The sequence below is a fragment of the Callithrix jacchus genome, chromosome 21 (assembly GCF_049354715.1).
Source record: "Callithrix jacchus isolate 240 chromosome 21, calJac240_pri, whole genome shotgun sequence".
Lineage (NCBI taxonomy): Eukaryota > Metazoa > Chordata > Mammalia > Primates > Cebidae > Callithrix > Callithrix jacchus.
In genome coordinates, this window is record NC_133522.1 from 4243273 (window position 1) to 4259321 (window position 16049).

A 16049-nucleotide genomic window follows, 5' to 3' on the forward strand; every position below is an offset into this window, starting at 1 on the left:
GAGAATTTTCACTTAATTTTGTAAAAAAATTAGTAACCAGTCAATTTTTTTTAGAAGAGCCTATAGCATGCTTAGTGTAGAAGTGACGTTTTATCTTACTTTAAATATTAGAAGTAGACTAGTTCTGTCTAAAAGTATTTTGTGTTGTTTCAATCCAATGATAACTGAAAGAAATAGATGAAATATTCATAAATGTGAAAGAAGTCAATGTATATCAAACATCCTTTAAAATGATCAATTCTTCTGTTAATGTAAACAAAGGAAAGAGAGATCCGGCAGGAGCCATGAATTTTGTGCCACAGTCTTTTTACACGTTCAGCAACTGTCCTAGACAATGGTAGATGAGAGTGTTAAGGGTGTTTTTTAAAATAAATAGTGTGTAAACTTTGAAAAAAGACAGGTTGTTGAAACATGGTGATCTAACAATGGTTTATGAAACACATTTGGAAGTAAGAGTTTTTGCTGAATTTGCTTGTTATTTCATAGAAAGAGAAACTGGAATAATAAGGATCTTTGGGGCAATCAACGTCACATATATCATGACTCACCTGAAAATTTCTATGGGTCTGTGTCAAAGTCTAAGGACCCCAGATGTAAAATACTTAAAGAAAAACATATTCTGAGAGCCATCAATGTTATATGGGATGTCAGCTACAGAAGAAAAAAAAAAAGCAATTGATTAAGACGCGTTCTAGGAATGCCTAAAAACTGGAATAAACTAAATAATTCCTCTCCTAATTTACTTCAAACGAAGACGAATAAAATAATACAAGTTATGCTTACGAGAACGAGGTCTAGAAATTAAGTGTACATTGGATCTTTTTGGAGTTTCATAAATGTGCATACTGTATAACGTATTTTCATTTTGACTATGATCGAGGAGTCATTTCAATGACTGACATCTGTAAAACTACTTCAGTTATGATAAATTTGATTTAACTTGAATGAAACATGAAATGAAATCACTGTTTACTAATCATGCTTTCAGCTTAATTGATATGTCTGTTACCTTATGAGTCAATCATTCTAATTTGTTGAGTTTTTCCATCATGAAATGGTCTTTATGCCTGCTGCAGTAAAGCAGCAACATAAACAACATTATATTTGTTTTATAAATCTAGGATTGAACAGTAAACATTGGATTATATGATTGAGCAAAAAATATTGCATCCTCAGATTACAGATACTATTTTATACATTTAAAAGTATGCCATTCTTCAGTATACTTTTCCTGGGTTTTAATTATAAAAACTAATTTTTAACAGTATAAAGTGTGAGGCTTAATGAGTGTAAATTCTGTAATTATGTGACACGTGATGAAAACTTGATATATAAAAACTTTTTAAAGCAAGAAAAAGCTGTGTACCAGCAAAGAAGAAAAGAATCACAACAATGCAGCAGACACGTTTGACTTGAGAATTTTTTAAAGATTTTGCTGAATCCATGATATTTGAGTATCCCCGTAGAATATGTTGGATGCTTGTTCTCTAAAACCAGTGTTCTTTTAAAAACAGCAACAAAACCTATCAAAATATTGTGAGGTCAGCTGGACCAACTTCATTACTCCCTTGGATATTAATAAAAGCACAAATGTAGTATTGCTGTTTTTGTTATTTCCAGTCAGAGCGAAAATAGCCAAAGGGGAGAGAAAAATTTACAAGAGGCACCAAAGTTAAAACATAAACCAATTCCAAATTTGTGATGACATGGTAGTGAAACCTGTCACCTGGATCCCAGAAGAGATGCCCATGCAGTCACTTACAGATCCAAACACCTACACATGCAGCTCATTCAGTAAATGGGAGAAAAAAGGAAGGGGGGGTTGTTTTCTCAGGATTCATTTGGCACTGTTTCTTAAATGTTTTGTGCATAGTATTACCCGAAAAACTTGTTGAATGTTCTATGCCCCTATAAATTATACTACACATAGAATTAATGTTGCCCAAGATACTCATTTTTAACAAGATCCCTAGATGATTCTGGTGTGATACTAGATCAGAGTCCAGACACTCCTAAAAACTATACTAATAATCAGAACTGCAACATTCCTGGAATCCACAGGCTGTTTCCCACTCTTCTCCTTATAAACTGGGTCTTCTCTCACATTTATCTTAATGTTTACAGGGAAAAAATAATAATAGCTGGAATGTATTAAATTGTCTGTATGCCTGACACGGTTCCAGGAACTTTATGTGCATTTTCTCTTTTAATTCCTATAGCCATTTTAGTATGCAGGTCTTCCCGTTACCATATCTACTTCGTAAATAAGTAGAAGGTAAGGCAGCTGAAATAGTTCCTAGGGCTCACACGCCAGTAAGTGGTAGAGCAGAAATTCTGGTGCAGTTGACCTGGAACACGTGCTTTAGTCATGATGCTTCTTGCATAGAAGTAAAGTCGAAAAGGAGAGAAGAGCAGGTGGCTGGTAATTTTCTTTTTCTATCTTAGGTCAGTTCTCTGCCTCTGCATTTTCTAGATTAACTTTTCTTTTGTCTTCCTGTTAGCTTTAGCCCAAGGAGATTACAGGGGAGGAGGAGAAAAATGCAGAGAGCATCCCTACACATTTAGAGAGCTTCTTTAAAAGAACTGTGTCATCTCTATGGTCCAGCTCCAATCTGGCACCCCTACAACGGATCAAGCATCTAATTGGTGGCACCAACTTCTGGCCTCTGATAACATCACTTTGTCATTTTATTCTTCCTGTCTTAGATTGCCACTTCCTACACTTACTAATATTATATTTCCTCCATTTTCCCAGTTTGAACTTTCAGTTTTTCTATCTGTAATTTGTTCCCTGTATTTTCTCTATAAAACTATCTGGTATAAACTTTGTTCTCCTAATTTTGAAAAAGAGGAACTCTAGAAGGAAGTATGGTATAGCAGAAGTAAAGGTAAAATAAAACTTTAAAGAATGCTGATCCAGAAGCAAACATTCTTTTATTTTTGTATTGCATTTACTCCAACCATTGTCTATCTTTTCTTGCAAACCAGCAGTCAAGCCTCTATGTACTACATACATCAACAGGCAGTCTTGATATCTGAACTGACCAGTGGGGTGGGGAGTGGGATCCTGTTGGAGGCTAGAAGCTAGGAGGAAAGGGCGATAAGTGTATTTTTGTCCTGGCTTAATCCCATTGCTTGGCTTAGGATAGTAGCACCCTTTACCTAAACACTCAGCCTCTATAATGTAGACCTCTCCAGAAAGCTGCACATTCTTGGTACCAGTAATTCTTCTTCTTGTCTGGCAGATCCAGGCCCCCTTTTGTGGTGGAAACCAATGCTTCACTCAAATCGCCCTTCATCAAGGAATGTGTTACACACTTCCACCTCCTCTGGGGCAGCAAAACTCAAGCAACTCTAATTTTAGCTCCTGAGTTCCTCACCTGGTTAGCTGCGGTTGCCTTGAGCTCACATGGTGCTGGGATGTTAGTTCTAGCCCATGCTGCTTCCCTTTTATTTATTTTCTTTTCACAGGTGTTGGTCCTGGATCTGACAGCACTCCTTTATTATTTATAAATAATAATTTATAAATTATGCTAAACACAGTCTCAGAATCTACTTCTTTAAAAAAAATTCCACCTGCAAAACCCAGAAGACTGCACTTTTCTTTTCTTTTTTTTTTTGAGACGGAATATGGCTCTGTCACCCAGAGTGGAGTGCAGTGCTGCCATCTCAGCTTACTGCAATCTTCGCCTCCTGGGTTCAAGCAGGAGCCTCAACCTCCCCCAGTAGCTGAAATTACCCACCACCATGCCTGGCTAATTTTTTTTTTTTTTTGTATTTTTAGTAGAGACAAGATTTCATCATCTTGGCCAGGCTGGTCCTGAATTCCTGACATCATGGTTTACCCACCTTGCCTCCCAAAGTGCTGGGATTACAGGTATGAGCCACTGCACCCAACCAAGACTGAACTTTCTACTTGGTCTCCATAAACAATAATCAGACCTCTGTAAATAGACTCACTTACCCAGTTTGAATACGCCATCTGTTGCCACTAGGAGATGGACTGACACAACCTTGTCAGACATTCTATTTCCTCTGAGTATGAGGAAAGCTACTAGAGATTTCTGGATAGAGGGGTGATATGATGAGATTTAAATCAGATAGACTATGGCTGTATGAAGGCAATGCTATAGGAGGACAAGGGCAGAAGGAGTGATGCAGGTGAGAAAGTTGTTACAGTCATCCAGATATGCAAGACGGCAGCTTAGGCCAGGGTTGTAGTGGTAGTGAAAATCACTTTGATTTGGAACACATTCTAAAGTTGGCCTACAATATTTACTAAGATGTAAAGTGAAAGAAAGAGACTAGCCCACTATAATTCCACATTTTTTTTGCATCATCAATTAGAATATTTGAGTTACATTTCCTAAGATGGATATGTTTGAAAAAAATTGCAATATAAAACATGAAAATAAAAAGTTATATTTTGAATGCTAGTTCTTGAGTGCTTTTGTATACCTGACCAAAAAACTCAACTCAACAATTCATAGAGCAGTCTGTATATGAGGGATAATATCAGGGCTAGACAGTATAGTAGAAAGTCGTAAGTACAGGACAACACTTAAAACAGTATAAAGTACAAGCCAGTGAAGCCAGGAAAGAGAAGTGCTTCAAAGGTTGAACCTTGGATACTAAACAAGTTAGGGAGATTAAAAGAGAACAGCAAAGAAGACAGAAAAGCAGCAACTAATGATATAGGAAATGAACGAAGGAAGATGCACAGTGTTTGAAGAATGAGTAAGTGAGCAACCTTATCAATTTCTGTTGACAGAAGTAATAAAGGCTAAGAAGGAGTCATGTGGTATACCAATGTGAAGTGCACTGTTGATTTGACAAGCAGTATTTTGCTGTAATGGCAGAGACAAAAGCTTAATTGTAGGTTGTTTGAAAAATGCATGAAGTAAAATAAACAGATTATAACACCATAATCAAGTGTGATTTGTCCTAAGGAGCAAGGATGGTGCAAAAGACAATCAATAATTGTGCTACATCACATTAATGAAATGAAGGATAAAAACTACATATTCATCCATAAATATAGAAAAAGCATTCAACAGAATTTCATGCCTTTTCATGATAAAAATGCTTGACAAATTGGGTATACAAGAAGTATACCTCAACATAATTAAGGCCATATATAAAAGTCCACAGCTAACATTATACTCAATTGTGGAAAAAAAAAAAGCTGTTCCTATAAAATCAGCAACAACATGAAAATGCTCAGTCTTACTACTTCCATTCAACTCGCTTCTATAAATCTTAGCTACAGCAATTAGGCAATAAAAGGAAATAAAAGGCACTCATATTGGAAAAGAAGATGTAAAAGTGTCTCTGTTTGCAGATGACATGATCTTATACATAGAAAATGCTAAAAACTAAAAAGTAAATTAAAAAACAAAGCATTGAAACTAAAAAAATAAATTGAACAAAATCAACATCCAAAAACTCAATATATTTCTGTGTATTAACAACAAATTCAAAAATAAATTTAAGAAAACAATCTCATTTACACTATTTTCACCAAATAAAATACACAGGAATAAACTTAATAAAGAAACCTGTACACTAAAATCCATTAAACAGTGATGAAAGAAAATTAAACATAAATGAAAAAAAATCCCATGTTCATTGATTGGAAGAATTAATATTATTAAAATATCTCTACTACTTAAGCAGTCTACAGATTTAATACAGTCCTATCAAATTCCAATGTCATTTTTCACAGAAATAGGAAAAACCAATTTTAAAATTCATATGGAACCACAAAAGACTCCAAATAAAAAAAGTAGTCTTGGGAAAGAAGGAAAAGCTGGAGGCATTGTACTTACTGATTTTAAAAGATATTACAAAGCTACATTAATTTAAACAGTATGATAGTGATATAAAGACATAAATATAAATGAGTGTAGCAAAATAGAGACCCTCAAAATAAATGCACATATATTCACTTTTATTTGATCAACAATGGTGCCAAAAATATACATGGACAAATTAAGAGTCTTTTTAGCAAATGTTACTAGGGAAACTGAATTTCCACATGAGAAAGAATGAAATCGGACCCCTATCTTACCTGATACACAAAAGTCAACTCAAAATGTATTAAAGACAAATGTAAGATCTGCAAATGTAAAACTTCTCAAAGAAAACACAAGGGAAAAACTTCTTGACATTGATCTTGGCAATTATTTCTTCAATTTGACACCAATAACACAGACAACAAAACCCTCGAAAATAAATGACTACTTCATATTGAAATGCTTCTGTACAACAAATAAAACCATCAAGAGTGAAAAAGACATCATATGAAATGGGAGAAACCATTTGCAAACCATCTATTACATGGTATGGTTAATAGCCACACGATATGAGCAGAATATAAGGACCTCTTACAACTTAATAGCAAATAAGAAGGAGGAGGAGGAGGAAGAAGAAGAAGGAGAGGGAGAAGGAAAAAGAAGGAGAAAGAGAAAGAAGAAGAAGGGGAAGAGGAGGAAGAAAAAAGAAAAGAAAACCTGATTTAAAAATGAGCAAAGGGCTTAAAGAGACATTTTTCCAAAGAAAAGATACAAATGTCCAACAGCTATATGAAAAGATGTTCAACACCACTAATCAGAGGAATGCAAATATAAACCACAATGAGGTACCACCTCACATCTGTTACCATGACTACTATTAAAAAAAAAAGATAACAAGTATCAGTGAGGATGTGGAGAATTGAGAAACTTTATACACGATTGTTCGGAATGGATAGTGGTAAAGCCACTATGGAACACAGTGTACAGTTTCCTCAAAAATGCAATAATAATAATATATACTATTATTATTTAATGATGAGTCTGATGACTTAAAAATACACATAGGAAAACCAGAACTGCAGCACAAACTTGTTATCCCTATTCTAATTTTAGCTCTTCTCCTTCTCTAGTGCCCAGTGTTTGTTGACTGTGGTAAGAGATGTGTAACAGGTAAATGCATGTATAAATAGTCAATGCAAAAAATTCAAAATCATTCCATTACTTTTCTGTTTTATGCATGAACTACCTGTATACAGAGCATATTTTTAAGACATTAGCTTCCTTTCACTTATTTTTCATTATCCAAATTGTTATACAAGATATGAATACTTTTTGTAACATCATTTATTTGCTAGATATCTAAATAACTCCATAGACAAGTCCTGTATATTTTTCCCAACCATTAAATTTTAAGTCGTTGTGTTATAATTAGATTTCTGTGTGTGGTTCTAAGAAATTAATATGCTTATAATAAAATGAGATTCCATTTCAGTACGGCAGAGGATTACAGAGCATAATGATGATTAAAAATACTTTGAAAAATTCTTACTTAGAGACAAAGCTTTAAGAAATCGTATATTGTTATAAAAATATTAAATCATTCACATATCGTATCAATTTCATAATAGCAAAGTGTTTGTAATTTACAGTATACATTATTGCTTAGTATCCTTTTCAAGCTGTCTCAAAAAATGGCATATAATACTAAGTGTACATTTATAATATTTGATAGCATAGAAATCAGGAAATTTATTGTTATAGCTTCCTTTTACAATAAAAGCACTTCATTCTCCATATTACCACATAATATTTAAATTCTTTTCTCAAAAACACTTAACAATATCTGATGGTCATAAATGAACTGTGGTCAAGTAATAAAATATATATTTAATGCATATATAAAAATTATTTATCAACATTATTTTGAATTTCTACTTATAAATGGAAACAGAATTTATCTATTTTAAACCTCTAAGATTTCAAAGAATTCACTCACTCTAGTGTTCATTTAGTATTATAATTTGTCATTGATTCAAATTTAATCTTATGATTACATTTTTTCTATTAAGGATGAATTTTCTATTACTCTCTACTGATTTTTAAATGATGAGGATTATTACAAGTTTTCCAATACATATCATAGATTATTTTGAAAATGGCTGAAAATATTCTCCTGTTTTAATCACCCTTTGCAATGTGACTTTGAAGTTCTACTCATCAAGCAGTAGTTGATGGTTTCTGTACTTTGGTTCAGTTCTCTGCTCCATACGGGAATATCATAACATCGGCAAATGCTAATTACAATTAGAAGAAACAAGCTCTGAACAGAAGATCGTTCCCAAGTCAAACAACTTTTGATCCAATATAATTTCAAGATACATATGTACTGAATGAGAATATTCTGAAAAAATATCAAAAAGTGCTTACTCTTTCATCTTGATTACTAAAATGGGTACTATGAAACCCATGACTATAGAAATGTTATAGCCCATTCCTCAACTTCCATTTAATAACTGATAACCCTGGAAAGCAAGTCATTATTCAGCATTGAGAAATTTGACATGAACTGTGATTAATGTGACTCTGATCAAACACTGTGCAATGCCAAGATTTCAATTTGAATTTTTAAATTAACTTCTTTCTCATCCTGCTAAAATCAAACATCCACTGATTAAATGAAAATAAATGATAAAGCAAAAGGGTAAATTTTGAATCCGATATATTTTTATCATTGACGTTCAACTTATTTATATATATATATATTCTCTTTGACCCAAAGACAGGCAAATGAAGAATTAAAAATAAAATTAAAAAATAAAATTGAAGAAAGCATAGCATGACTCCTCAGGACAAACTTTTTAAAGGAAACAGTTCCAAATCATCATAAAAATGTTCTTAAGAAAAGTCAAATACATAGGTTCTACTATTCTTCTATTACAAAGACCAAATACAAATTTAGAATTAGAGACTTAATTCTCTGCTGAAAATAAGGGAAAATAGGGAAAAGATTTTTCTTTTTCCCTTTTTCTTTGATCATTTACTTGAAAAATTTATAAGTGCATACTTTCTTTTTTTTGAAATGTATATAAATCTTTTTGAAGACTAGATTGGCCTTTTGTCAACTTTATGACACAAAAGTGTCTTTCTCAAAGACCTGAAGCATCTCTCTGACATGCAAACATCAAGAGAGACAGCACCCATAGCTCCCATTTTCTTGGGAGGCTAGGAGCCTAATGTCAGTGGATGTCATGCGTTTAGTTGTAAAATTACCTTCTGCCATGAAAACCTGATAAGTCTGTTTTTCCTCCAGATAAGGCCAATAAGGTAACACAGATGGTCACCTCAATTGCCGGGTAAAGTTAGTATGAACTACATGTGATAAATTGTACTATAAAGTCCTCTTGTTTAAAGACTATTTTTTATCTTGAAAACATCTATGTAAGGGGTTATATCTGCTTGGCTATGTACAGGAGTGAGATTTACAATCTTTTAGCAGATTGCCTGTGATGATCATTATTACTCTCATTTAATAAAGCTGTGTACTGCTCAACGATGGAGACACATCTGAGAATGTGTCCTTAGGCAATTTTGTATTTGTACAAACATCGTAGAGTGTACTTACACAAACTTAGAGGTGTAGCCTACTATACACCCAAACCATCAGGGGTATAATGCAAACCTGTACAGTGTGCTACTATAGACCACTATAACACAATGCTAAGTATTTGTGTATTTAAACATATCTAAATGTAGAAAATATACAGTAAACATAAAGTGTTATGGTCTACAGCACCACTGTCATATATGCAGCTCATCATTCACTGAACTGTCATTATGCAGTTCATGACTGTACTTATCCAATGATAAAGATCTTATCTTTCTCCACTATTATTGTGGAGATTTCTGGATTGAAAAATTTTTGTTTTTAATTATAATTACTCAACATTATCTTGCATTAAATTAAAAACTTTAGCAACATTGCAAACCACTTAATGAATCAAGGTAGGAAAGAGGTGGAATCCAGAGATTATAGACAGGTGCTATGGTCTCAATGTTTGTACCCTACAAAATATTCATATGTTGAAATTCTAACCCTCAATGTTATAGCATAAGAAGGAGAGCATTTGGGGTAGTGATTAGGAATCTTCTCCCATGAAGAGACTTAGTGCCCTTATGAAAGAGATCCCAAAGAGCTAGCTAGCACATTCCACCATGGGAAGACAGAGCAAGAAAGTGCCATCTTTGAGAAAGAAAGTCCTTACCAGACATCAAATCTGCCAGAGCCTTGATCTTGGAATTCTCAACTCTCAGAACTATGAGAAATAAATTTCTGTAGTTTATAAGCCACCCATTCTGTGGGATTTTATTATAGCAGCCCAAATGGGTAAACTAAGGCAACAAAGATTTAAAAAAAAAAAAAAGCCTCATAGAAACTATACTTGGGATACTTGAAAAAGAAATTATCTGTAGAAGAAACACCAGCAGAATAAAAATAAACATGCTTAACATATAGAGGACTTTAATAAATACTTAAATTATAATGCAAATGTTAAGACATTTTACAGCATCATAATTATAATATTACACTTTTTACCATACATGGCCTTAACAATTGTAGGAGAGAAAAATCTCCAAAATGTAATTTACCAAAAATAGTTTTACAAGTTGAAAATTCATTGCTTTATTTATTTCCCTCTCTTTATTTAAATTTCCACCCCCTAAAAGTAAATATCATTTTATAAATATGCAATAAGCATATTGTGGGAGTTGCAAGAACCAGTAGGCTTTCTTCCTATACTAAAATTCATTTAGAATATTTTATTGTAGATTTTTGTAGGTTTGTCAAAACACTCTTCATTTGTCTTACTGTATGAGTTTGAGTGCTCATTATAGGCAGGTGATTGCAGAGTATAACAGGTAAATACATGTGTACCTAAGTTCAGTCTAGAAAAACAAACCTTAGTGATTACTAATTCTGTGTGTTTTCATACTCTAGGTCCTTTTACAACTGAATAGCTGAGACAGCTGCATTTTTTCTTGAATTAATCATCTTTTTACCCCAACAAATATTCAAGATATTTCTTTCTTATAGTTGCCATGAAGAAGCTGATTATATTGTATGTCATATAAAAGCACATAATTTTCTCATAATTTTTAGAATTTCCAAATTCCTAATTTAAATGATGCTGATGTTAACTGGTGGTTCACACTCTGAAGCATGCAAAAAAAGGTAACCTCAAGCTACAGACTCTTCTCTTTGCCTTCTTTGAATCTTTGAGAGTACCAAGAGTTTAGTTTGCTAACTACCCTATAAAATGAAACCTACTCGGGACGCTGAGGCGGGTGGATCACGAGGTCAAGGGATCGAGACCATCCTAGTCAACATGGTGAAACCCCGTCTCTACTAAAAATACAAAAAAAAAAAAAAAATTAGCTGGGCATGGTGGCATGTGCCTGTAATCCCAGCTACTCAGGAGGGTGAGGCAGGAGAATTGCCTGAACCCAGGAGGCAGAGGTTGCGGTGAGCCGAGATCACACCATTGCACTCCAGCCTGGGTAACAAGAGGAAAACTCTGTCTCAAAAAAAAAAAAAAAAAAGAAAAAGAAAAAGAAGCCTACAAGTTTGCAGCCTGTGATCAGTAGGCAGAGTAGGCTATACCAGATAGTCTGGGTTTATAGTAGGCCACACCTCTAGGTTCCTGTAAGGCCAGCCACAGTGGCTCAGACCTGTAATCCCAGGACTTTGGGAGGCCAAGGTGGGTGTTTTATCTGATATCAGGAGTACAAGTCCAGCCTGGCCAATGTGGTTAAACCTTTTCTCTACAAAAAATACAAAAAATTATCTAGGCCTGGTGCTAGGCGCCTGTAATCCCAGCTATTCAGGAGGCTGAGGCAGGAAAATCGCTTGAACCCAGGAGGCGGCGAAGTTTGGTGAGCTAAGATTGCAACATTGCACTCCAGCTTTGGCAGCAAGAGCGAAAGTCCATACCCTAAAACAATAAAAAAGGAAACAATTGTCCTGAGCTGTTAAAAATCTTTGTCATTGTTATTAGATCGGAAATAAGCTAAGCAATACATTTGTCCTTGATTCTGTCTAGGGCTACTGCAAATTACAAAGATATAAGGATTAGTTTTTCATATCGGTTAGAAAAATAAAAGGTCATATTTACACAAATCAATAAAAAGTAATTTTTCACTGAAAACAATCAACGGTCATGATAGTCATTATAATCCGAAACAAACCAGCTACAGATATTAGTGAAGAAACTGAAGCACTGTGTGGCAAAATGCAGAAGGCAGGAATTAATTCAGTGCTGTCTTTTTATTTGGTTGCATCTATTTAAAGTTTGCTTCTATACCCTCAACCTTGTACCATCAATCAAGTGCATAATATTTACATAGAATGCCCCAGTCAATGTATTCATCCTTACTTCAAGATAACATCTGAGTTTTTTTTTCAAATCTTTAACTTAGAAATCATAATAGAATGTTCTGTGTTCCTTAAACTATGTGGTCTATTAGTTTTAAAAAGATAAACTAATTTTAAGTAATTTACTATGTAATGAAAATTACAACCACAAGGGTGCAGCAAAATATTTGTGGCAAACATCTAAACATGATGGAAATATAAAATATTTAATATCCATATACATTTTATGGTGGTGCATAATAATATTAATTCTATTAACAACACATATTAAGACCAGAGATTACTATTTAAAGATAATACCAGAGACTAGTATTGAAAAAATTGGACTAAACATTCCCTACATACCCTTGTCTACCTATTTTGTCAACCGCCTCTCCATGAGCAGTAGCTATAATTATGGAAGATAATCAGGAATCAGGGGAGCATTGTGTTCATCCAACAATAAGACTAGACTTTCTGGATTTTAATTCTGGAAAACCAAGATCTAAATCTCCAACCAATGGTGTGTGTGTGTGTGTGTGTGTGTGCATGCACGTGCATGTGTGTGAGATATGCAGTTCAAAACATGACTATTTTAACCATTCACCTCTAGAATTCCAAGTTCCTTATAATGAGTCCTGTTTTCTCAATTTTTCTCATTTCAGATACCGTCTCTATTAGCTCAGAACAAGAATATTGATTGCATTTGGTGAACTAAGGTATAAAGGATTGAAATTTAACCTTTCAGTGAAAGTTTTTAGAAGACTGAAATGGATTTTAAAAATTACAGCTTGCAGTCATACCAATTAAGTCGAAACAATGGGCCAGATGTGGTGGCTCACACCTTTAATCCCAGTACTTTGGGAGGTCAAGGTGGGTGGATCACCTAAGATCAGCAGTTTGAGACCAGCCTGGCCATCACCGTGAAACCCTGTCTCTACTAAAAATACAAAAATTAGCTAGGCATAGTGGCAAGCACCTATAATCCCAGCTACTTGGGAGGCTGAAGCAGGAGAATCACTTGAACCTGGGAGGTGGAGGTTGCAGTGAGCTGAGATTGTGCCACTGCACTCCAGCCTGGACAACAAGAGTGAAACTCCACCTCAAAAAAAGAAAAATAATAATAATAATCAAAATAATGAAACTATTAAACTCTGCATTTACAAAGAAAATGGAGTTAAAAGGTATCGAATGTATATGTTTACACAGAGACAGACATATAATGTGCCTACACACACACACACACACACACACACACACACAGAAAGAGAGAGAGAAGATGCAAAATTGCTTGTATGATCCAGAAAACGCCATTTATTAAGCTGCAGAAAACTGTATCTTAAACTATTTGCTAGGGACATATACCACAACAAACAGACAAATAGCGTCTAAAGAGCATTAATAAATATTTTCCATTTAAACATGTAAGAGGGTTTGGGAGGTATAATCAGCAGGGTAAATCCACGAGGAATACTATATTTGGGCTGAAATGTGATGTGACTTTGAAGCAATATTATTTTTTCTCTATAGATTATTAAGTAGTTTTGAAAAGCATAAGAATGAATTTTTTCCCCCAAACTAAATAAATATTTCAGTTACTATAAAATGACTGTTTATACTTGGCTGAATGCAGTGGTTCATGCCTGTAATACCAACAATTTGGGAGGCCGAGGAGAGTGGATCACGAGGTCAGGAGTTCAAGACCAACCTGACCAATATGGTGAACCCCCATCTCTACTAAAAATACAAAAATTAGCCAGGCGTGGTGGCGCACGCCTGTAGTCCCAGCTACTCGGGAGGCTGAGGCAGGAGAATCACTTGAACTTGCATGGTGGAGGTTGCAGTGAGCAGATATCGCACCACTGTACTCCAGCCTGGGCAACAGAGTGAGACTCCGTCTCAAAACAAAAATTATTTACAGTTGACTTTGTCACTCCTTTATTGTGTTAAAATTTAAAAACTTATTTTATATTCTTGAATCATATTTCCTTCATAGTAAATACACTGAATATTGGTGTTTTAGAATAATAATGCCTCGTGGTAATATTGTTTCAAGGAAAAGAAGAAAAAGCAAGGGAGGATGGGAGGGAGGAAAGAAGGGAAGGGAGGAAAGGAAGAAACCAAAGTAGTGGAAGGAAGGAAAGAAATGAAAAAGCAATAGAAAAGGAGGAAAAGGAGCCATGTTATCTAAAGGTGCAAAATCTGAGTACTTAGAAAAAAACATATTCGGCCGGGCACGGTGGCTCAAGCCTGTAATCCCAGCACTTTGGGAGGCCGAGGCGGGTGGATCATGAGGTCAAGAGATCGAGACCATCCTGGTCAACATAGGGAAACCCCGTCTCTACTAAAAATACAAAACATTAGCTGGGCATGGTGGTGCGTGCCTGTAATCCCAGCTACTCAGGAGGCTGAGGCAGGAGAATTCCCTGAACCCAGGAGGCGGAGGTTGCGGTGAGCCGAGATCGTGCCATTGTACTCCAGCCTGGGTAACGAGCGAAACTCAGTCTCCAAAAAAAAGAAAAAAAGAAAAAAAACATATTTGGTAACTTACTTTCTGAAATAGTACCAGCACATTTATTGCTTAATAATTTAAAAATATGTATCTATTCATATAAGTACATAAACTGATTAGATAAAAAAAAACTTTCACTTTTCTGAGATCCAGGTTGATTATTGTTTGATATTGCCACAAAAAAAAATGTCTTTTTAAAGCAATAAATCTCTCTGCAAATAGATTAAATGAGAAGAATTTTGAAATCAAATTGTTTTCCAGGCTGCGTATAACATTTGATGCATGATTTATTTTTTTCATAAGTAGACGTCTCTATGTACAAATAAGTGTAACAGAAAAATGTCAGTGTAGACATTGATATATTTGGTACAAATGGAGCTCTCTACCTGCCTTTTCCAGCACAAACTATTGGCAGGTAATTTTAACAGTTCTTGTTTTTATGTAATTGCACAGTATATTTAAGCTTTATCTTATACTGTTGCTATCATGTGTCTGTAGAAAAAATCTGAAATGATTGGAATCTTTCCTTTTTGCTCTGCTTTTCTCTTTCATTGTATTTACTGACTCGGTTTTTCTTTTCCTGTGATTTATTTGTAGTTACAGCAGACTTGAATGCCTCTCATCTTGCCAGAAATGGGACTTTCCATCATGTTCCCTCTGTATTTAGAGAATTCCACTAGGTCTCAATAAAGCAGAGAATTGATTTTTAAGATCTTGATGTTAACTCTCCAGATTTACACAACATCAATCTATCGTTCTTCTTTGCCTTATTTATTTTTTCATTTTTTTTTTCTTGCCAAAGTGACTTCATGACTTACCCTCCAAAGAGCCCCTACCTGCGTTAAGCTATATTTTCTGTTGTGTTACAAGATGCTAGGGCAAAAGCATTAGTAGCATTATTTCTTCTTTTTACTTAATTGCATTTTAAACGTAATACCAAACACGGTCCATTCTGTTTACCCCCATTTGGATACATCCTGTCCCCTTTGGAAGCTGCGAGTGTCAGAAAGGGCAATCAATGAGGCAAGAAGCCATAATAGCCAAGAGAAAAGCTGGTTTCAAAGTCACTATACTCACAGAATGTCCCGAATTTCATCCCAATTCTGTAATTTTTTCTATAATGTGGTGCCTAGTATGTAGAATATGTGAAGGGATATAGACGAATAATTAATGTAGCATATTTGTAACAGCTGACCAGTTTTGTAAGAGATAAAATTATGCAGGAATTAAAAGAACTCAGTATTCTAAGTTGTATTTATTAACTCCAGAAAAGCCACTCTCCACTGCAAAAGCAATTTCATCTTTGTAACCCCACTCTCCATTTGAACTTTTG

The 16049-nt window shown here is 34.7% G+C and overlaps 1 long non-coding RNA gene across 1 annotated transcript in view; it reads left to right on the forward strand.

The window, feature by feature from the left end:
• The window catches only part of LOC128930336 (uncharacterized), a 58512-nt gene extending 44813 nt beyond the window's left edge, over positions 1 to 13699 (forward strand). The window contains exons 3-4 of the long non-coding RNA XR_008478274.2: positions 3785 to 3877; positions 12870 to 13699. This is a non-coding gene — a long non-coding RNA (uncharacterized LOC128930336). The remainder of the gene's footprint in view (positions 1 to 3784; positions 3878 to 12869) is intronic.
• The last annotated feature ends 2350 nt before the right edge of the window (positions 13700 to 16049 follow it).